At 53.1% G+C, this 23,110-nt stretch overlaps 1 pseudogene across 1 annotated transcript in view; it reads right to left on the minus strand.

Moving 5' to 3' along the window:
* Window positions 1-770: 770 nt before the first annotated feature.
* LOC142908325 (keratin, type 1 cytoskeletal 11-like) overlaps window positions 771-23,110 on the minus strand; it is a 33,862-nt pseudogene continuing 11,522 nt past the window's right edge. The window contains exons 3-9 of the transcript XR_012931688.1: window positions 21,994-22,075; window positions 20,643-20,799; window positions 11,693-11,857; window positions 8,268-8,393; window positions 7,748-7,968; window positions 6,170-6,215; window positions 771-3,116 (exon numbers count right to left, since the gene is read on the minus strand). The product of XR_012931688.1 is annotated as a keratin, type 1 cytoskeletal 11-like (transcript). The remainder of the gene's footprint in view (window positions 3,117-6,169; window positions 6,216-7,747; window positions 7,969-8,267; window positions 8,394-11,692; window positions 11,858-20,642; window positions 20,800-21,993; window positions 22,076-23,110) is intronic.

The raw sequence follows: 23,110 nt of genomic DNA on the forward strand, positions 1-23,110 counted from the left end.
CGCGTGAGCGACGTCATTGAGAGTCACTCTCTTGTCACTGACATCCTTTATTTAACCACGTGAGTGACGTCATTGAGAGTCACTCTCTTGTCACTGACATCCTTTATTTAACCACGTGAGTGACGTCATTGAGAGTCACTCTCTCGTCACTGACATCCTTTATACTGGTAGGCACGAAGATTGTAAACTGAGTGTACCAGCCTGCAATAGATTAATGTGTCCGTCCGTCCGTCCCCTTTCAATACTTTAACGAAGTGAAATCTCGTGTGACTGTCATCCTTTATTTAACCACGTGAGTGACGTCATTGAGAGTCACTCTTGCCACCGAATCCTTTATTTAACCACGTGATTGACGTCATTGAGAGTCACACTCTTGTCACCGACATCCTTTATACTGGTAGGAGCGAAGATTGTGAACTGAGTGTACCAGCCTGCAATAGATGAATGTGTCCGTACGTCCGTCCGTCCCCTTTCAACACTTTAACGAAGTGAAATCTCGTGCTGTTGGCGTGTAAAAATCAGCAATAGACAGCGCAGAGACTTGTCCTACCAGCCCACCCTGCCGGGACCTGTTGATTTCCTCCTTCTACGCGGTGGCGACTTCACCCGAAAGAGCCAAGACTATGAATCAATCACTGCAGTCACGAAAGCTTCAAATCAACATTTGACATTCAACAGTTCAATAGAGACGAGTCCAAAAAGGCCTGACCTGAGTAGAATTGTCCCCCCAAAAAAAAAACCCCGTGAAAACAACAGAGACTACAAGAGGGTTCTTTTAAACTTGCAGTTACATTTATTGTGAGGAGGGAGTTTGGGGTAGAGGGCGGTGGGGGTAGGTGGCGATTCACAAAACAAACCCCACCATCGCCCCCCCGATAGTGATAGAAAGAAGGGAAACGTGGATATTTCCTCGGCACCCACAAACCACGAACCAAAAACCTCACCCAGGCCAGAAAGCCTGAACCGGTGCTGGTTATCCATCTCCTCCCCACCCACCCCCAAAAGACAACCACCAACACCACTCCGAGATCTTTCCGCCGGGATAGACGGACGGACGGGCGGGCGGACGGGCGCTGGAGCGGTCTCTGCACTGGAGCTCCGAGGAGAGAGTTCCAGGTCTAAAGAGAATGGTTAACGCTTGGCCGATGGAGCTGCGTGTTAGAGTTTGTTACGTTTTGCAGTTTGCGTCTCTCTCTGTATCTCTCTCTCTGTATCTCTCTGTCTCTATATCTCTCTCTCTCTGTATCTCTCTGTCTCTATATCTCTCTCTCTCTGTATCTCTCTGTCTCTGTATATATCTCTCTATATATCTGTCTCTATATCTCTCTCAGTCTCTGCCTCTCTCTCTGTATCTATATATCTCTCTCTGTCTCTCTCTGTATCTCTCTGTCTCTGTATATCTCTCTATATATCTGTCTCTATATCTCTCTCAGTCTCTGCCTCTCTCTCTGTATCTATATATCTCTCTCTGTCTCTCTCTGTATCTCTCTGTCTCTGTATATCTCTCTCTATATATCTGTCTCTATATCTCTCTCAGTCTCTGCCTCTCTCTCTCTGTATCTATATCTCTCTCTCTCTGTCTCTCTCTCTCTCTGTATCTCTCTGCCTCTCTCTCTGTGTATCTCTCTCTGTATCTCTCTCTGTATCTCTCTGTATCTTTCTGTATCTCTCTCTGCCTCTCTCTCTCTGCCTCTCTCTCTGCCTCTCCCTCTGCCTCTCTCTCTCTGCCTCTCTCTCTGCCTCTCACTCTCTGCCAGTGGTCGCGTGGATTTCTCGCCAGGCCCTCCGGTTCCTACCACCACCCCCCCCCCTCTTCCACATTCGGAATCGATAGGCGTCCACGGGATTCGGCGTCCTTAGAATTTCCGCACGACGATGATAAATCCAAATTCGTTGCGCTATCAATAAGAGCCATGCAGCTCAGTGGCTGAACTGGGGGGGGGGGGGTGGTGGTGGTGGTGGTGGAGGAGGTGGAGGTGGGTTTATCCTGGTGAAATTAAAACAAAAATTCGGTTCATATCAGCATCTTGCAACAAGCAGACGCCGCAGGACACGCACCTTGGTGCTGGGCGTGTGGGTCGTGGCGTGCATGGTGGTGGTGGTGGTTAGGGTGGTGGTGGTGGTTAGGGTGGTGGTGGTGGTGGTGGTTAGGGTGGTGGTGGTGGTTAGGGTGGTGGTGGTTAGGGTGGTGGTGGTTAGGGTGGTGGTGGTTAGGGTGGTGGTGGTGGTTAGGGTGGTGGTGGTGGTGGTGGTTAGGGTGGTGGTGGTGGTGGTTAGGGTGGTGGTTAGGGTGGTGGTTAGGGTGGTGGTGGTTAGGGTGGTGGTGGTTAGGGTGGTGGTGGTTAGGGTGGTGGTTAGGGTGGTGGTTAGGGTGGTGGTTAGGGTGGTGGTTGGTGCGGTGGGGTGGTGGTGGTTAGGGTGGTGGTTAGGGTGGTGGTGGTTGGTGCGGTGGTGGTGGTGGTTAGGGTGGTGGTGGTGGTGGTTAGGGTGGTGGTTAGGGTGGTGGTTGGTTAGGGTGGTGGTGGTTAGTGTGGTGGTGGTGGTGGTGGTTAGGGTGGTGGTGGTTAGGGTGGTGGTGGTGGTTGGTTAGGGTGGTGGTGGTGGTTGGTTAGGGTGGTGGTGGTGGTTAGGGTGGTGGTGGTGGTTAGGGTGGTGGTGGTGGTTGGTGCGGTGGGGTGGTGGTTAGGGTGGTGGTGGTTAGGGTGGTGGTGGTTGGTTAGGGTGGTGGTGGTTGGTTAGGGTGGTGGTGGTTAGGGTGGTGGTGGTGGTTGGTTAGGGTGGTGGTGGTTAGGGTGGTGGTGGTGGTTGGTTAGGGTGGTGGTGGTGGTGGTTAGGGTGGTGGTGGTTAGGGTGGTGGTGGTTAGGGTGGTGGTGGTTAGGGTGGTGGTTAGGGTGGTGGTTAGGGTGGTGGTGGTGGTTAGGGTGGTGGTGGTGGTGGTTAGGGTGGTGGTTAGGGTGGTGGTTAGGGTGGTGGTTAGGGTGGTGGTGGTGGTTAGGGTGGTGGTGGTGGTGGTGGTGAGGCTATGCCGAGAAAATCCCTCCCTCCCTCCCTGGGGTCCATCCCCTCGTTCTCCCCCGAGCTGCGTGGAGCTCTTTGGGGGTTCTTCTTCTTCCACCTGTGGGAAAAGGAGGAGGAGGGGGGGGGGGGTGGTGGGGGGGACGACGACACAAAGGGCCAGAATTGGTTAACAGAAAGCCAAAGATCCTCCAGTGTAGCCTCTAACAGGCTGTAGGGGGCAAGTGCTGTCAGCTAGCACCTCACACACAGACACAGACAAAGATCCCCCGTGTAGCCTCTAACAGGCTGTAGGGGGCAAGTGCTGTCAGCTAGCACCTCACACACAGACACAGACAAAGATCCCCCGTGTAGCCTGTAACAGACTGTAGGGGGCAAGTGCTGTTAGCTAGCACCTCACACACAGACACAGACAAAGATCCCCCGTGTAGCCTCTAACAGACTGCAGGGGCAAGTGCTGTTAGCTAGCACCTCACACACAGACACAGACAAAGATCCCCCGTGTAGCCTGTAACAGACTGTAGGGGGCAAGTGCTGTTAGCTAGCACCTCACACACAGACACAGACAAAGATCCCCCGTGTAGCCTCTAACAGACTGCAGGGGCAAGTGCTGTTAGCTAGCACCTCACACACAGACACAGACAAAGATCCCCCGTGTAGCCTCTAACAGGCTGCAGGGGCAAGTGCTGTTAGCTAGCACCTCACACACAGACACAGACAAAGATCCCCCGTGTAGCCTCTAACAGACTGTAGGGGGCAAGTGCTGTTAGCTAGCACCTCACACACAGACACAGACAAAGATCCCCCGTGTAGCCTCTAACAAGCTGTAGGGGGCAAGTGCTGTTAGCTAGCACCTCACACACAGACACAGACAAAGATCCCCCGTGTAGCCTCTAACAGGCTGCAGGGGCAAGTGCTGTTAGCTAGCACCTCACACACAGACACAGACAAAGATCCCCCGTGTAGCCTCTAACAGGCTGCAGGGGCAAGTGCTGTCAGCTAGCACCTCACACACAGACACAGACAAAGATCCCCCGTGTAGCCTCTAACAGACTGTAGGGGGCAAGTGCTGTTAGCTAGCACCTCACACACAGACACAGACAAAGATCCCCCGTGTAGCCTCTAACAGACTGTAGGGGGCAAGTGCTGTTAGCTAGCACCTCACACACAGACACAGACAAAGATCCCCCGTGCAGCCTCTAACAGACTGTAGGGGGCAAGTGCTGTTAGCTAGCACCTCACACACAGACACAGACAAAGATCCCCCGTGTAGCCTCTAACAGACTGTAGGGGGCAAGTGCTGTTAGCTGGCACCTCACACACAGACACAGACAAAGATCCCCCGTGTAGCCTCTAACAGGCTGTAGGGGGCAAGTGCTGTTAGCTAGCACCTCACACACAGACAAAGATCCCCCGTGTAGCCTCTAACAGGCTGCAGGGGCAAGTGCTGTTAGCTAGCACCTCACACACAGACAGACAAAGATCCCCCATGTAACCTCTAACAGACTGCAGGGGCAAGTGCAGTTAGCGAGCACCTCACACAGACACAGACAAAGATCCCCCGTGTAGCCTCTAACAGGCTGCAGGGGCAAGTGCTGTTAGCTAGCACCTCACACACAGACACAGACAAAGATCCCCCGTGTAGCCTCTAACAGACTGTAGGGGGCAAGTGCTGTTAGCTAGCACCTCACACACAGACACAGACAAAGATCCCCCGTGTAGCCTCTAACAGGCTGCAGGGGCAAGTGCTGTTAGCTAACACCTCACACACAGACACAGACAAAGATCCCCCGTGTAGCCTCTAACAGGCTGCAGGGGCAAGTGCTGTTAGCTAGCACCTCACACACAGACACAGACAAAGATCCCCCGTGTAGCCTCTAACAGACTGTAGGGGGCAAGTGCTGTTAGCTAGCACCTCACACACAGACACAGACAAAGATCCCCCGTGTAGCCTCTAACAGGCTGCAGGGGCAAGTGCTGTTAGCTAACACCTCACACACAGACACAGACAAAGATCCCCCGTGTAGCCTCTAACAGGCTGCAGGGGCAAGTGCTGTTAGCTAGCACCTCGCACACAGACACAGACAAAGATCCCCCGTGTAGCCTCTAACAGGCTGCAGGGGCAAGTGCTGTTAGCTAGAACCTCAAACACAGACACAGACAAAGATCCCCCGTGTAGCCTCTAACAGGCTGCAGGGGCAAGTGCTGTCAGCTAGCACCTCACACACAGACACAGACAACGATCCCCCGTGTAGCCTCTAACAGACTGCAGGGGCAAGTGCTGTTAGCGAGCACCTATGAAGGCCAGAAAGGTACACGAGGGGGTAGGTGGCCAGCACCACTGCCCGGACCGCCTTTGTCTCCCCAGTGGCGATGTTTACTACTACTACTACTACACACACACACACGGCACACCAGGCAATCATTTGAGGCCGAGTCGACCATAGGGAAGCCCAGGACCGGTTCAAATATTCGTCACCATCATTGGTCGTGAGCGGGAATGGAGCTCGGGTTGCCGGGTTCATCTCGCAGCACGCCAAGCACCACCACCACCACCACCATAACCACCACCAAGCACCACCACCATAACCACCACCAACACCAACACCATAACCACCACCCTAACCACCACCACCCTAACCACCGCCCTAACCACCACCACCCTAACCACCACCCTAACCACCACCACAACCACCACCACCACCACCTTAACCACCACCACCACCACCACCACACTAACCACTACCACCACCCTAATCACCACCACCACCCTAATCACTACCACCACCACCACCCTAACCACCACCACCACCACCCTAACCACTACCACCACCAACACCCTAACAACCACCACCACCACCAACACCCTAACCACCACCCCCAACACCACCACCACCGTCCTAACCACCCCCAACCCCAACCACCACCACCACCAGCCGTGGTCTATCCACCGCATGTTTAGATCATTGTCGCACCAACGACAGTGCTCCCATTCCTCCAATGCAATCGCCCCCTTCCCCAGTCCATTGCTACATCTGCACGGTGGGGGCCCTATGAGACTCCGTGCGAGGACATCGGCACCTTGCGCCTGGCTCTGCTCATCCGCGCGAGGCTACGGCCTTCTCCGCGCGGGCCGATGAACGGGAGACTCACCCATTACATTTTGACCCCTCCGCTGGAGCTCTGGCTGACGTTCAGTCTGGACGGAGAAAATGGGGCGAGAGGGATGGGGGAGGAGAGGGGGGGTGGGGAGTGAGTGAAACACACAGACAAGGGAGAAGACAAAGGTGGAAAGGGAAATAATAACAACAACATATTCTTAGTTTTTTCGGTAAAGTCACGTTGAAGAGAAACAACGTGACTTTACCGAAAAAACTAAGAATATGAATTACTGCAGTCACGAAAGCTATAAATCAAAACATATTCTTAGTTTTTTCGGTAAAGTCACGTTGAAGAGAAACAACAAAATAATAAAATATATATATAAAACAATAAAAAAATTCTCACGACGTTTCGACCATAACCTCAGACTTTATTTATAAATAAATAAATGCGCCGTTTAAAAATAAATTCATGCAAACCAACACACCTGAAGATGACCGTTTGAGTTATGGTCGAAACGTCGTGAGAATTTTTTTTATTGTTTTATATATATATTTTATTATTTTGTTGTTTCTCTTCAACGTGACTTTACCGAAAAAACTAAGAATATGAATTACTGCAGTCACGAAAGCTTTAAATCAAAATAACAGCAACGTTAATACAAATTATAAAAAAAAACAGAACACGCAAAAAAAGGCAGTTCGAAAAATCGAATACATTTATCAATATAGACTTTTTTTTTTCAAAGTGCATAGTTTCAGCGGCCTTCCTAGTATCGTAAGGATGAGTCACCGATGCCAAACATGGCAAGGGGTTAAGAACCTGTTCCCAGATGGGGAGCGAGGGAATTGGACCGACGCACGTGGGCCTACGGCAGGCTGTTGGAAATATCACGAGGCTAGGGTGAAGCGATGAAGGTTGCTGTTCGAGGTTGAGACGGGGGGCTTGGGGGGCTTGGGGGGCTTGGGGGGCTTGGGGGGCTTGGGGGGCTTGGGGGGCTTGGGGGGCTTGGCTCGCACGGTTAGGGAACCGATAGGCATGGTCGGCGAGGTCCTTCACTGGCTCCCACTTTGGCACAATTACACCTCCCCCAGTTCCACCCCACCACCACCACCCACACCATCATCACCACCACCATCATCACCACCACCATCATCACCACCACCACCACCACCCACATCACCATCACCACCACCATCATCACCACCACCACCACCATCACCACCATCACCACCATCATCACCACCACCACCCACACCATCATCACCACCACCATCACCACCACCACCACCCACACCATCACCACCATCATCACCACCACCCACACCATCATCACCACCACCATCATCACCACCACCATCATCACCACCACCACCACCCACACCATCATCACCATCACCACCCACACCATCATCACCATCACCACCCACACCATCATCACCATCACCACCCACACCATCATCACCATCACCACCACCCACACCATCATCACCATCACCACCACCCACACCATCATCACCATCACCATCACCACCACCCACACCATCATCACCATCACCACCACCCACACCATCATCACCATCACCACCACCACCACCCCCAACACCACCACCACCACCACCACCGTACCGGCTGTCCTCCCCTTCCAGCAGGCGTCTGTAGGTGGCGATCTCCTCCTCGAGCTTCATCTTCATGTTGAGGAGGTCCGAGTAGTCCTTGAGCTGCCTGTTGATGTCTCCACGCATGTTGTTGAGCTCCCCCTCGAGGCGCTGGATCACGTTGGTGTAGCCGGAGAGCTCCCGCGCGTTGCGCTCCTCCGTGTCCTGCAGCTGCTGCTCCAGCGAGCGGATCTGGAGAGGGGGGTCCGGAGGGCGAGTTAAGTGGAGCGTGCGGTTGTGCCAGGGCCGGACATAATGCACAAGCCGAGTGAGCTATAGCTTCAGGGCCTAGCATGAAGATGGGTGGGGTGGGGGGCCTTTGAATGATACAAAAGATACTGACGTTCCACCTTTTAACCACAATGGCATTCAACCAGTTCAGAAGCGATGGCGACGGGGTTGTGGCCAGAAAATTGTGCGGTAGTTGCTTGGTTTGTGTAGTGCTGGTGGTGGCGACGCCTCCCCATCCACCCACTCACTCACTCACTCACCAGCCCGCGCAGGGAGTCTAGCTCAGCCTGGAGCGACTGCATGGAGCGTCGAGTCTCCACCACCTCGTTCTTGGCCGACTGGGCTGCCTGGTTCTGTTGAACGGAGGCCACCTTCACCGTGTCCACCTGGATTGGCAGGGAGAGGGGGGAAAAAAAAGAAGATGGACATTGTTAGATCGCTGTTGGTGGCAACGAAGAGATGCACTCTGGGTTAGAATAATACATATATATTAAACTGTTTTTTATTTAAAGCTTCCGTGACTGCAGGGATTAATATTCTTGGTTCTTTCGGTAAAGTCACTAACGTAGAAGGGAAACAATAAAACAAAAATTATTGTTTTGTATATTTTTTGTTTTATTGTTTCCCTTCTACGTGGTGACTTTACCGAAAGAACCCAGAACATAAACAATTATTGTTTGTTTACCCATGTAAGGCACTCTGGGCTCTGTAGCCATTTTTTGGAAACGACCTGGCTTATCCACAACTAATAGCTCAACAAAGTGGCTCATCAAGTGGGAATTTACAATCAGCCAAATACTCTAAAACATGCCATGTTGATTCTAAAATGTGGAAGGAAAAAAAAATCGGAGGACCCCGGGAGAAAATCCCAACAGCCACAGAGAGAGAGAGAGATGCAAGCTCCAAATATTCAGCAGCAGCAGCAGCAGGCATCGTCAGGGTTTGGATAGACCCGACGACCTCCTGTACACCAGGCGAGGTAGTCAACATCTCCTAGCCACAGTGATGATGAAGATGATGAGAGAGAGAGACACAGACTCCAAATCTACAGCAGCAGAAAGCATCGTCAGGGTCGGGGTCAAACCCACGACCTCCTGCATACCAGTCGAAGTAGTTAACATCTCCTAGCCACCATCTCGCCATGCGTAACAATGTGCATTCACGGTGGTAGGTGACAAACTCACATTTGTCAATATCACCGTGGCAGGAAAGTGGGAAAGTGCAGGGTGCTTCAACAAAATGTTAACACATTCTTGGTTCTCTCAGGTATAAAAGGTCACGTAGAAGGGGAACTAAATTAAACAATACAATTAAAACAATTAAAATTCTCACGACGTTTCGATTGCAACACAAGCAATCATCATCATCATCAGGTGTGTTGCGATGGAAACGTCGTGAGAATTTTGATTTTAGTTTGTGTTGCTTGTATTATTTTATTGTTTCCCTTCTACGCGGTGACTTTACCGAAAGAACCAATGATAGGAATTCCCTGCAGTCACGAAAGCTTTAAATCGCAAAAATGTTAGCACTTCTACGCCATCTGGCTACCATGAGAGATTCGTTCATGAGGCTATCCACATATAACAAAGCACAGAGACAATTCCAACCGAGAAGATGGATTCTGGCTTAGCAATCATTGGAAGGATTTGAAAAACCATTTCGGGTCTTAATTGATTGTTCACGCTTACCGTGGCTTTCAGACAGGATACATTAATTTTTCGTCTCCCCCTTCCTCTGTTTCAGAACATAGATGGACTAGTCCTTCTAAACAAACTGCCAAATCGCTGCCCGTGGTGCTAACGTTTTTATAAATAAATACACCGTTTTAAAATAAATAAATTAATGCAAACCGACACACCTGATGACGACCGTTTGTGTTATGGTCGAAACGTCGTGAGAATTTTTATCGTTTTATATATATATATTTTATTACTTTATTGTTTCCCTTCAACGTGACTTTACCGAAAGAGCTAAGAACATAGATGGACTCGTCCTTCTAAACAAACTGCCAAATCGCTGTCCGTGGTGCTAACGTTTTTTTTTAAATAAATTAAAAAATAAAACACCGTTTAAAAATAAACAAATGCGAAGCGCCACTTCTTTTAAATGTTTCTTGCCGTTGGGTTTTTCACACCTGACGACGACCGTTTGTGTTATGGTCGAAACGTCGCGAGAATTTTTTTGTCATCGTTTTATATATAGATATGTATTTTATTATTTTATTGTTTCCCCTTCAACGCCACTTTGCCGAAAGAGCCAAGGACACTTCCACAAGGCCGTCGTTTTCGATGGGAAAAGAACGGAGAATACACCGCAACGCGATAACAAAATGCACGTCAGTAGCTTCGGAGAGTCTCCCCCCTTGTTCGCCACCATTGTCAACACATCGCCTGGCATCCTGTCCAGGTGGTCTCTAGAGGCCGGAGGCAGCGAATTTCTCGTGGCGTTGTTAAACGTTTTTTTTTTTTTTAAACAACCCTCCGTGTTGCGGTCGACATTTAAGGGCAATAGCCCTGAACACGCATAGCAGGAAACGTCAAACCTAGGCGAAAATGTCAAACATCTCGTCCTCTCTGGGTTTTAGAGAAGCGGAGAAAGATGCGTCGGGGTGTCTGTATGGATGCAACACTTATGCAACTTTTTTTAAAGTCTAATATAAGATAAACGAGTGTATAATTAATCACCCAACTTACATTGTCATTATGAGCTCTCCTTTGCCAGTAACAAGATATAGTAATAGGTTTTTACCCTTTTGACTGGCACAAAAACTGACACCTGTATTCAAGGCATCGTGTTTGCAATAACCACAGCACAAGCAGTCAAAATGCAAACAAAAAAAGACAACTCTGATAATAATATTGGCACTGTCCTTGAATTTGATTGGTCCACACCCGAGACGGCTTTTCTAAGAGCCCTTTAGTCTCCACTGGTGTTGGACCAGAAGACGCCAAAAGGCGTACAACTAAAAAACAATGCACTATCAGAGTATTGAGGGCTCGGGGTGAGCATTTACATTATGAGACCTCCTTTGCCAGTAACAAGATATAGTAATAGTGGAGACTAGGCTCTAAGAAAAGCCGTCTCGGGTGTGGACCAATCAAATTCAAGGACAGTGCCAATATTATCATTATCAGAGTTGTCTCATTTGTTTGCATTTTGACTGCTTGTGTTGTGGGTCATTGCAAACACGATGCCTTGAATAAAGTTGTCAGTTTTTGTGCCAGTCAGAAGGGTGAAACCTATTACTATTACATTTTCATACCAGCAGAGGGCAGCATTGGTTCAATATTTTAAAATGGCCGCCGTTGTAATTTCAAAATGGCGGCCGCCGTGATAAACAAAAAAATGGCCGCAAGTTCTCATTTTAAAATGGAGGCCGTGATAATTCCTCGTACCGGGCGGCGTAGGCTCTCGCGGCCTGGGCTCAGTTTCTGCGCCATTGCCCTCCCGAGTCCCAACTAGCCGCACGAAACCGATTAAAGTTGCTTCGTTTCGAAACTGTCCCGGACGTTTTGAGAGCGAGCCTCATCTGTCCAGTGCCTCCCCCTGCTAATCTGGAACGCCATGGATTACTTTTGCTAGGGCCTTTTGGGTTGCTTTCGTTTGTTGTTGTTTTTTTTTTACTCGAGCCGCGTTTTGCTTCATCTCTCCCACCTCCCCTCCCCGGCCGCCCACACCCACCCACCTGCTTCTTGAAGGCCTCCTCCTGATCGACGCGGTTCCTGGCGATCATGGCCTCGTACTGAGCCCGGATCTCTGCCAGGATCTTGCTGAGGTCCTTGCCCTTGGCGCTGTCCACCTCCACAGACATCGAGGAGCCCTCCAGCTGAGCCCGAAGAGCGGCCAGCTCCTGCAGAGGACAGAGGTCAGGCGTTAGACGCACACCAACGCACACCACCACGCACCACCCAAACCGCGCGCGGTTCGTACAAGGGCAGCTAAGATCACAGCGAATGCTGGTTCAGGAGCGTGTCCGTCATGGACACGTTGAACCGCGTGAGGTTCGGAGAGAAAGACAGAGACATAGACCCAGGGCTTTGGACGCAGAGCCTCAATGCTACTGGTTCCAATCCATCGATATGGCCACCGCGAACCTCATAAAAGGAGGGAGACATGCATCCTCATGCTCACGACTTCACGCTTTTGGTGGTTTTATATTGCAGTCGCGGGCCGCGATTGGCCCACGGGCCGTGTAGACTGAGGCCATATCAGGCGTACAGGCTGCATGGGAGAGAGATGCCGTATCTAAATTAAATGCCTTCTTTCCAGGTAAGGCCCATTACTGAGCTATGTAGCCTCCCTTCTCAGAAGCGAACCTGGCAAAACACAAATGATTGCTCGACTAAGTGACTTTTCCATCATCGTGCGGACATTTATAACAGCAGCCAAAATACCGCGAAGGCGTCGTGACGTCGAGTCGAAATGTGGAGGGGAAAAACAAAAAACTTAAAACCCCCAGAGCAGAGCCCAGAGAAAAATCCACGCGGCCACGGGGAGAGAGAGCGAGAGAGAGAGACACAAGCTACAAATATGCAGCAGTAGCAGGAATCGTCAGGCGTCGAGATGGAACCCACGACCTCCTGCACACCAGGCGAGGTAGTCAACATCTCCCTAGCCACCGTGATGATGATGATGATGAGAGAGAGAGAGAGACGCAGACTACAAATCTACAGCAGCAGCAGCAGGCATCGTCAGGGTCGGGGTCAAACCCACGACCTCCTGCACACCAGGCGATGTAGTCAACATCTCATAGCCACCGTGATGATGATGATGAGAGAGAAACGCAGACTCCAAATCTACAGCAGCAGCAGCAGGCATCGTCAGGGGTCGGGATCGAACCCACGACCTCCTGCACACCGGGCCAAGGGAGATAACGTCTCAGTCTGAGCTGCTACTGCTGACGAAACACGAGGATGGATGAAACATCATTCATGCCAGGGCTGCAATCGCAAGCCACGACCTCCTGCACACCAGGCGAGGTAGTCAACATCTCCTAGCCAACGTGATGATGATGATGAGAGAGAGAGACACAGACTCCAAATCTACAGCAGCAGGCATCGTCAGGGTCGGCATTGAACCCACGACCTCCTGCACACCGGGCGAGGTAGTCAACATCTCTAGCCCACCGTGCGGTACATTTGCCCCACGAGGCCCCCGTCAGTTTCCACCCCCTCCCCCCTCCCTCCCGAGCCCCACCCCAGCCCCCCCCCCCCCAACCCAAACCCAGCCCTGATTATTTATTTATTGTGGGCACGGAGAGTCGGGTGACAAGGGGGGGCTTGGGATCGGGGGGAGGGGGGGGCAACTATCGTTCGTTTGTTCCTTGCCGCCCGGGGCAGTGGCGCTGGTCGCCGGGTGAGACGCGGACACCTGGAGCCCTTTGTTAGCGCCACACCACACGGGGCGTCGAGTTCCGCTGGCAACTCACCGCCACCGCCGCCGTTGGGAGGCGCGGCTCAACTATCAGCGGGGGTTAGGGTGCGGTAGGGTGGAGGAGTGGGTGGAGTGGGTGGAGTGGGTGGAGGCAGGAGATTGACCCGTCAACAGCGGCAGGTTTGCGATGTTGGCTCGGGTGTCAGTGAGAACTGTTTTTTCGCCTCGGCCGCGCGGCGAGAGTCTTTGCCGACCGACCGCGAACGCTTTCCCCAATTGTGTGGGGCGAGAGTCTTTGTGAGAGGTTGTGAGAGAGGGAGAGGGAGAGAGGGTGAGAGTGGAGAGTCTTTGTGAGAGATTGTGAGAGAGGGAGAGAGAGGGAGAGAGTGTGTGTGTGTGGAGAGTCTTTGTGAGAGATTGTGGGAGAGAGGGGGAGAGAGGGTGAGAGTGTGTGTGTGTGGAGAGTCTTTGTGAGAGATTGTGAGAGAGGGTGAGAGGGAGAGAGTGCGTGTGTGTGTGGAGAGTCTTTGTGAGAGATTGTGAGAGAGAGGGAGAGAGTGTGAGTGTGTGGAGAGTCTTTGTGAGAGATTGTGAGAGGTTGTGAGAGAGGGAGAGAGGGTGAGAGAGGGTGTGTGGAGAGTCTTTGTGAGAGATTGTGAGAGAGGGAGAGAGAGGGAGAGAGTGCGTGGTGTGTGTGTGTGGAGAGTCTTTGTGAGAGGTTGTGACAGAGAGAGAGAGGGGGACAGAGAGGGAGAGAGGGTGAGAGTGTGTGTGTGTGTGGAGAGTCTTTGTGAGAGATTGTGAGAGAGGGTGAGAGAGAGAGAGAGAGGGTGAGAGTGTGTGTGTGTGGAGAGTCTTTGTGAGAGATTGTGAGAGAGGGTGAGAGTTCGTGTGAGTGCGTGTGTGTGTGTGGAGAGTCTTTGTGAGAGATTGTGAGAGAGGGAGAGAGAGAGAGGGTGAGAGTGTGTGTGTGTGTGGAGAGTCTTTGTGAGAGATTGTGAGAGAGGGTGAGAGGGAGAGGGTGTGCGTGTGTGTGTGGAGAGTCTTTGTGAGAGATTGTGAGAGAGATTGTGAGAGAGTGTGTGTCTGTGTGGAGAGTCTTTGTGAGAGATTGTGAGAGAGGGAGAGAGGGAGAGAGAGTGTGTGTGTGTGTGTCTGTGTGGAGAGTCTTTGTGAGAGATTGTGGGAGAGAGGGGGAGAGAGGGTGAGAGTGTGTGTGTGTGGAGAGTCTTTGTGAGAGATTGTGAGAGAGGGTGAGAGGGAGAGAGTGCGTGTGTGTGTGGAGAGTCTTTGTGAGAGATTGTGAGAGAGGGTGAGAGGGAGAGAGGGTGAGAGTGTGTGTGTGTGGAGAGTCTTTGTGAGAGATTGTGAGGGAGGGAGGGAGAGGGAGTGTGTGTGTGTGTGGAGAGTCTTTGTGAGAGATTGTGAGAGAGATTGTGAGAGAGGGTGAGAGTGTGTGTGTGTGTGGAGCGTCTTTGTGAGAGATTGTGAGAGAGGGAGAGGGAGAGAGAGAGGGAGGGAGAGAGTGAGAGTGTGTGTGTGTGGAGAGTCTTTGTGAGAGATTGTGAGAGTGGGTGAGAGAGAGTGGGTGAGAGTGTGTGTGTGTGGAGCGTCTTTGTGAGAGATTGTGAGAGAGGGAGAGAGGGAGAGAGTGTGTGTGTGTGGAGAGTCTTTGTGAGAGATTGTGAGAGAGAGGGTGAGAGAGTGTGTGTGTGTGGAGAGTCTTTGTGAGAGATTGTGAGAGAGGGAGAGAGAGGGAGAGAGTGTGTGTGTGTGTGGAGAGTCTTTGTGAGAGATTGTGAGAGAGAGGGTGAGAGAGTGTGTGTGTGTGGAGAGTCTTTGTGAGAGATTGTGAGAGAGGGAGAGGGAGGGAGAGAGAGGGAGAGAGGGTGAGAGTGTGTGGAGAGTCTTTGTGAGAGATTGTGAGAGAGAGGGAGAGTGTGAGTGTGTGGAGAGTCTTTGTGAGAGATTGTGAGAGAGGGTGAGAGAGGGAGAGAGTGTGTGTGTGTGGAGAGTCTTTGTGAGAGATTGTGAGAGAGGGAGAGAGAGGGAGAGAGGGAGGGTGAGAGTGTGTGTGTGTGGAGAGTCTTTGTGAGAGATTGTGAGAGAGAGGGAGAGAGGGAGAGAGAGTGCCGTGTAGGCGGCTGTGTGTGGATGGGGTCCCCGTGCGAGTGCAGATTGGGTTGCGTGTCGTCTTTGTGAGGTGTGCGAGAGAGAGTGCGTGTGAGCGTGTGTGTGGAGAGTCTTTGTGAGAGATTGTGAGAGAGGGAGAGAGGGTGAGAGTGTGTGTGTGGAGAGTCTTTGTGAGAGATTGTGAGAGAGGGAGAGAGGGTGAGAGTGTGTGTGTGGAGAGTCTTTGTGAGAGATTGTGAGAGAGATTGTGAGAGAGGGTGAGAGAGTGAGAGTGTGTGTGTGTGTGTGGAGAGTCTTTGTGAGAGATTGTGAGAGAGAGGGAGAGAGTGCGTGTGTGTGGAGAGTCTTTGTGAGAGATTGTGAGAGAGGGAGAGAGGGTGAGAGTGTGTGTGTGGAGAGTCTTTGTGAGAGATTGTGAGAGAGGGAGAGAGAGAGAGTGAGAGTGTGTGTGTGTGGAGAGTCTTTGTGAGAGATTGTGAGAGAGAGAGGGAGGGAGAGAGGGAGGGAGAGAGTGTGTGTGTGTGGAGCGTCTTTGTGAGAGAGAGAGAGTGAGAGGGAGAGAGAGGGTGAGAGTGTGTGTGTGTGGAGAGTCTTTGTGAGAGATTGTGAGAGAGAGAGGGAGAGAGTGTGTGTGTGTGGAGAGTCTTTGTGAGAGATTGTGAGAGAGATTGTGAGAGAGGGTGAGAGAGTGTGTGTGTGGAGAGTCTTTGTGAGAGATTGTGAGAGAGAGTGCGCGTGGAGGCAAGCGTGTAGGTGGCTGTTAGTGGATGGGTCCGTGTGCGTGTAGGTGGGCTGAGTGTGGTCTTTGTGAGGTGTGCGAGAGAGTGTGAGCGTGTGTGTGTGTGTGGGCGAGTGTGTGGGCGAGTGTGTGTGGGCGAGTGTGTGGGCGAGTGTGAGTGAGTGTGTGTGGGCGAGTGTGTGTGTGTGGGCGAGTGTGAGTGTGTGTGGGCGAGTGTGTGCCCATGTTGGTGGGTTGGTGTGTGTGTGTGTGGAGGAGGCTCGTGAAGGACGCTACTGGGCAGTTGGAGGCAGTCGCCCTCCAACAACAACGGAGGGCGGAGGAGCGACGCTCACAACAACGAGCGGAGCGCCGGGTGGCTAAAGCACAGCAGGGTGGCACAGTAGGGGGCACAGGTGGTGCATCAGCCAGTCATCTCAGTCAGTCGACCCGTGGCACCTGCTGGGTCTGCCCCGTGACCTCCTGCCAGCGGGCGTTCGACACTTCACGTGGCCTCAGGGTGCACATAGCCTGGCACAAGCGTCGTGGTGACGTCACCGCCACTTAGTGGCGAATGGCGGTTGGTTGTTGTTGTATGTGTGTCTGTCTGTGTTGGTGTGGGAGCTCTGTCTTTGTTTTATCGATGGGCGAGTGGATGGAAAGGCGAGTGTGTGTGTGTAGGTAGGTGGAGTGTGTGTGTGTAGGTAGGTGGAGTGTCTGTGTGTGTAGGTAGGTGGAGTGTTTGGTGTGTAGGTAGGTGGAGTGTGTGTGTGTAGGTAGGTGGAGTGTGTGTGTGTGTAGGGTGGAGTGTGTGTGTGTAGGTAGGTGAGAGTGTGTGTGTAGGTAGGTGGAGTGTGTGTGTGTAGGTAGGTGGTGTGTGTGTGTAGGTAGGTAGAGTGTGTGTGTGTAGGTAGGTGGAGAGTGTGTGTGTGTAGGTAGGTGAGGTGTGTGTGTGTGTGGGTGTAGGTAGGTGGAGTGTTTGTGTGTAGGTAGGTGGAGTGTGTGTGTGTAGGTAGGTGGAGTGTGTGTGTGTGGTAGGTAGGTGGAGTGTGTGTGTGTAGGTAGGTGGAGTGTGTGTGTGTAGGTAGGTGGAGTGTGTGTGTGTAGGTAGGTGGAGTGTGTGTGTGTTAGGTAGGTAGAGTGTGTGTGTGTAGGTAGGTGGAGTGTGTGTGTGTAGGTAGGTGTAGTGTGTGTGTGTAGGTAGGTGTAGTGTGTGTGTGTAGGTAGGTGGAGTTGTGTAGGTGGAGTGTGTGTGTGTAGGTAGGTGGAGTGGTGTGTGTAGGTAGGTGGAGTGTGTGTGTGTGGTAGGTGAGTGTGTGTGTGTAGGTAGGTGTAGTGTGTGTGTGTAGGTAGGTGTAGTGTGTGTGTGTAGGTAGGTGTAGTGTGTGTGTGTAGGTAGGTGTAGTGTGTGTGTGTAGGTAGGTGGAGTGTGTGTAGGTGGAGTGTGTGTGTGTAGGTAGGTGGAGTGTGTGTGTGTGTAGGTGGAGTGTGTGTGTGTTAGGTAGGTGTAGTGTGTGTGTGTAGGTATGTGTGTGTGTGTGTGAGTGTGTGTAGGTGTGTGTGTGTAGGTGTGTGTGTGTGTGTAGGTAGGTGGAGTGTGTGTGTGTGTGTAGGTAGGTGGGAGTGTGTGTGTGTGTAGGTAGGTGGAGTGTGTGTGTGTGTAGGTAGGTGGAGTGTGTGTGTGTGTAGGGAGGAGTGTGTGTGTGTGTATGTAGGTGTGTGTGTGTGTTGTAGGTGGAGTGTGTGTGTGTTGTAGGTGGAGTGTGTGTTGTGTGAGAGTGTGTGTGTGTGTAGGTAGGTGGGGTGTGTGTGTGTAGGTGAGTGTGTGTGTGTGTATGGTGGAGTGTGTGTGTATGTAGGTGTGGAGGTGTGTGTGTGTAGGTAGGTGGAATGTGTGTGTGTATGTAGGTGAAGTATGTGTGTGTAGGTAGTTGGAGTTAGTGTGTGTGTGTGTAGGTAGGTGAGTTGAGTGTATGTAGGTGGAGTGTGTGTGTAGGTAGGTGGAGTGTGTTGTGTAGGTAGGTGGGTGTGTGTGTGTGTGTGTAGTGTGTGTGTGTGTGTGTAGGTAGGTGGTGTGTGTGTGTGTGTAGGTAGGTAGAGTGTGTGTGTGTGTAGGTAGGTGGAGTGTGTGTGTGTAGGTAGGTGTAGTGTGTGTGTGTAGGTAGGTGTAGTGTGTGTGTGTAGGTAGGTGGAGTGTGTGTAGGTGGAGTGTGTGTGTGTAGGTAGGTGGAGTGTGTGTGTGTAGGTAGGTGGAGTGTGTGTGTGTGTAGGTGGAGTGTGTGTGTGTAGGTAGGTGGAGTGTGTGTGTGTAGGTAGGTGTAGTGTGTGTGTGTAGGTAGGTGTAGTGTGTGTGTGTAGGTAGGTGTAGTGTGTGTGTGTAGGTAGGTGTAGTGTGTGTGTGTAGGTAGGTGGAGTGTGTGTAGGTGGAGTGTGTGTGTGTAGGTAGGTGGAGTGTGTGTGTGTGTAGGTGGAGTGTGTGTGTGTAGGTAGGTGTAGTGTGTGTGTGTAGGTAGGTGTAGTGTGTGTGTGTAGGTAGGTGGAGTGTGTGTAGGTGGAGTGTGTGTGTGTAGGTAGGTGGAGTGTGTGTGTGTGTGTAGGTAGGTGGAGTGTGCGTGTGTGTGTAGGTAGGTGGAGTGTGTGTGTGTGTGTAGGTAGGTGGAGTGTGTGTGTGTGTGTAGGTAGGTGGAGTGTGTGTGTGTGTGTAGGTAGATGTAGTGTGTGTGTGTGTAGGTAGGTGTAGTGTGTGTGTGTGTAGGTGGAGTGTGTGTGTGTGTAGGTGGAGTGTGTGTGTGTGTAGGTGGAGTGTGTGTGTGTAGGTAGGTGGTGTGTGTGTGTGTAGGTAGGTGGAGTGTGTGTGTGTGTATGTAGGTGGAGTGTGTGTGTATGTAGGTAGGTGGAGTGTGTGTGTGTAGGTAGGTGGAATGTGTGTGTGTATGTAGGTGAAGTATGTGTGTGTAGGTAGGTGGAGTGTGTGTGTGTGTAGGTAGGTGGAGTGTGTGTGTATGTAGGTGGAGTGTGTGTGTAGGTAGGTGGAGTGTGTGTGTGTAGGTAGGTGGAGTGTGTGTGTGTATGTAGGTGGAGTGTGTGTGTGTGTAGGTAGGTGGAGTGTGTGTGTGTAGGTAGGTGGAGTGTGTGTGTGTGTAGGTGGAGTGTGTGTGTGTGTAGGTGCAGTGTGTGTAGGTGCAGTGTGTGTGTGTGTACGTGGAGTGTGTGTGTGTGTAGGTAGGTGGAGTGTGTGTGTGTGTAGGTGGAGTGTGTGTGTGTAGGTAGGTGGAATGTGTGTGTGTATGTAGGTGAAGTATGTGTGTGTAGGTAGGTGGAGTGTGTGTGTAGGTAGGTGGAGTGTGTGTGTGTAGGTAGGTGGAGTGTGTGTGTGTGTAGGTGGAGTGTGTGTGTGTGTAGGTGGAGTGTGTGTGTGTGTAGGTGGAGTGTGTGTGTGTAGGTAGGTGGAGTGTGTGTGTGTATGTAGGTGGAGTGTGTGTGTGTGTAGGTGGAGTGTGTGTGTGTAGGTAGGTGGAGTGTGTGTGTATGTAGGTGGAGTGTGTGTGTGTGTAGGTGGAGTGTGTGTGTGTAGGTAGGTGGAGTGTGTGTGTATGTAGGTGGAGTGTGTGTGTGTGTAGGTGGAGTGTGTGTAGGTAGGTGGAGTGTGTGTGTGTGTAGGTGGAGTGTGTGTGTGTGTAGGTGGAGTGTGTGTAGGTAGGTGGAGTGTGTGTGTGTGTAGGTCGAGTGTGTGTGTGTATGTAGGTGCAGTGTGTGTGTGTAGGTAGGTGGAGTGTGTGTGTGTGTGAGTGTGTGTGTGTGTGTAGGTGGAGTGTGTGTGTGTAGGTGGAGTGTGTGTGTGTAGGTGGAGTGTGTGTGTGTAGGTGGAGTGTGTGTGTGTGTAGGTGGAGTGTGTGTGAGAGTGTGGGAGAGAGAGTGAAGACACGGCCGTTATGAACCCACCACCACCTCCTCCACCTCCTCCTCCACCTCCTCCTCCACCTCCTCCTCCACCTCCTCCTCCACCTCCTCCTCCACCTCCTCCTCCACCTCCTCCTCCACCTCCTCCTCCACCTCCTCCCTCCACCTCCTCCTCCACCTCCTCCTCCTCCACCTCCTCCTCCACCTCCTCCTCCACCTCCTCCTCCACCTCCTCCTCCTCCTCCTCCACCTCTCCTCCACCTCCTCCTCCACCTCCTCCACCTCCTCCTCCTCCACCTTCTCCTCCTCCTCCCCTCCCCCTACACCTCCTCCACCTCCTCCTCCTCCACCTCCTCCTCCACCCCCTCCTCCACCTCCTCCTCCACCTCCTCCTCCACCTCCACCTCCTCCTCCACCTCCTCCTCCACCTCCTCCTCCCTCTCCTCCACCTCCACCCCCTCCCCCTCCCTCTCCACCCCCTCCCCCTCCTCCTCCACCTCCTCCTCCTCACCTCCTCGTGGTTCTTCTTGAGGAAGATCAGCTCCTCCCTCAGGCTCTCGATCTCGCCCTCGAGGCCCATGCGCGCCATGTTGTACTCGTCCAGCAGTCCACGCAGGTTGTTGATGTCAGCCTCCACGGAGCTGCGCAGAGCCAGCTCCGTCTCCCACCTGCATCATCATCACGGGGGGAGGGGGAGGGGAGGGAGGGAGGGGGAGGGGAGGGAGGGAGGGAGGGGGTTCACCTCGTTACATCACTGGGACACTCAACGCATCGGTAGCATAGTTGTCAGATTAACTAATGGTGGAGGGTGGAGGGCGAGTGGTGGAGGACGAGGGGTGGAGGGCGAGTGGCGGAGGGCGAGTGGCGGAGGGCGAGGGGCGGAGGGCGAGTGGCGGAAGGCGAGTGGTGGAGGGCGAGTGGCGGAGGGCGAGTGGTGGAGGGCGAGTGGCGGAGGGCGAGTGGCGGAGGGCGAGGGGTGGAGGGCGAGTGGTGGAGGGCGAGTGGTGGAGGGCGAGTGGTGGAGGGCGACTGGCGGAGGGCGACTGGTGGAGGGCGAGTGGTGGAGGGCGAGTGGTGGAGGGCGAGTGGCGGAGGGCGAGGGGTGTAGGGCGAGTGGCGGAGGGCGAGTGGCGGAGGGCGAGTGGTGGAGGGCGAGTGGCGGAGGGCGACTGGTGGAGGGCGACTGGTGGAGGGCGAGGGGTGGAGGGCGAGTGGTGGAGGGCGAGGGGTGGAGGGCGAGTGGTGGAGGGTGACTGGCGGAGGGCGAGTGGTGGAGGGCGAGTGGTGGAGGGCGAGTGGCGGAGGGCGAGGGGTGGAGGGCGAGTGGCGGAGGGCAAGTGGTGGAGGGCGAGTGGCGGAGGGCGAGTGGTGGAGGGCGAGGGGTGGAGGGCAAGTGGCGGAGGGCGAGGGGTGGAGGGCGAGTGGCGGAGGGCGAGTGGCGGAGGGCGAGTGGCGGAGGGCGAGTGGTGGAGGGCGAGTGGTGGAGGGCGACTGGCGGAGGGCGAGTGGTGGAGGGCGAGTGGTGGAGGGCGACTGGCGGAGGGCGAGTGGTGGAGGGCGAGTGGCGGAGGGCGAGTGGTGGAGGGCGAGTGGTGGAGGGCGAGTGGCGGAGGGCGAGTGGTGGAGGGCGAGTGGTGGAGGGCGACTGGCGGAGGGCGAGTGGTGGAGGGCGAGTGGCGGAGGGCGAGTGGCGGAGGGCGAGTGGCGGAGGGCGAGTGGCGGAGGGCGAGTGGTGGAGGGCGAGTGGCGGAGGGCGAGTGGTGGAGGGCGAGTGGCGGAGGGCGAGTGGTGGAGGGCGACTGGCGGAGGGCGAGTGGTGGAGGGCGAGTGTGGAGGGCGAGTGGTGGAGGCTGTTGACCCACTTGCTGCGAAAGTCATCAGCTGCCAGCCTCGCGTTGTCAATCTAGGCCTGATTCGAGCATTCTCCAGGATCTGAGCCAGGATCTACGGAGAGACGCACGGAGAGAGACACAGAGAGAGTCAGAGAGACACAGAGAGAGAGACACAGAGAGAGACACAGAGAGAGTCAGAGACACACAGAGAGAGAGTCAGAGAGACACAGAGAGACACACACAGAGAGAGTCAGAGAGAGACACAGAGACACACACAGAGAGAGTCAGAGAGACACAGAGAGACACACACAGAGAGAGTCAGAGAGACACAGAGAGAGACACAGAGAGAGTCAGAGAGACACAGAGAGAGACACAGAGAGAGTCAGAGAGACACAGAGAGAGACACAGAGAGACAGACACAGAGAGGACACAGAGAGACAGACACAGAGAGAGACACAGAGAGACAGACACAGAGAGACAGACACAGAGAGAGACACAGAGAGACACACAGAGAGAGACACAGAGAGACACACAGAGAGAGTCAGAGAGAGACACAGAGAGACAGACACAGAGCGAGAGGCAGAGAGATACAGAGAGAGACACAGAGAGAGAGTCAGAGAGACACAGAGACGCACAGTGAGAGTCAGAGAGACACAAGAGAGGACACAGAGAGACAGACACAGAGAGAGACACAGAGCGAGAGACAGAGAGACACAGAGAGACACAGAGAGAGACACAGAGAGAGTCAGAGAGACACAGAGAGAGACACAGAGAGAGTCAGAGAACACAGAGACGCACGGAGAGAGTCAGAGAGACACAGAGAGAGAGACACAGAGAGACAGACACAGAGAGAGACACAGAGCGAGAGACAGAGAGACACAGAGAGACACAGAGAGAGACACAGAGAGAGTCAGAGAGACACAGAGAGAGACACAGAGAGAGTCAGAGAGACACAGAGACGCACGGAGAGAGTCAGAGAGACACAGAAGAGAGACACAGAGAGAAAGCCAGAGAGAGAGACATTGAGAGAGTCAAGGAGACAGAGGCACAGAGAGAGACAAAGTCAGAGAGAAAGACTTACAGAGAGACACACAGAGAGAGACACAGAGAGAGACACACAGAGAGTCAGAGAGACACAGAGAGAGAC

Source organism: Petromyzon marinus (genome assembly GCF_048934315.1).
Source record: "Petromyzon marinus isolate PM22_M1 ecotype Great Lakes invasive population chromosome 80 unlocalized genomic scaffold, UKy_Petmar_22M1.pri1.0 chr80_unloc.1, whole genome shotgun sequence".
NCBI lineage: Eukaryota > Metazoa > Chordata > Hyperoartia > Petromyzontiformes > Petromyzontidae > Petromyzon > Petromyzon marinus.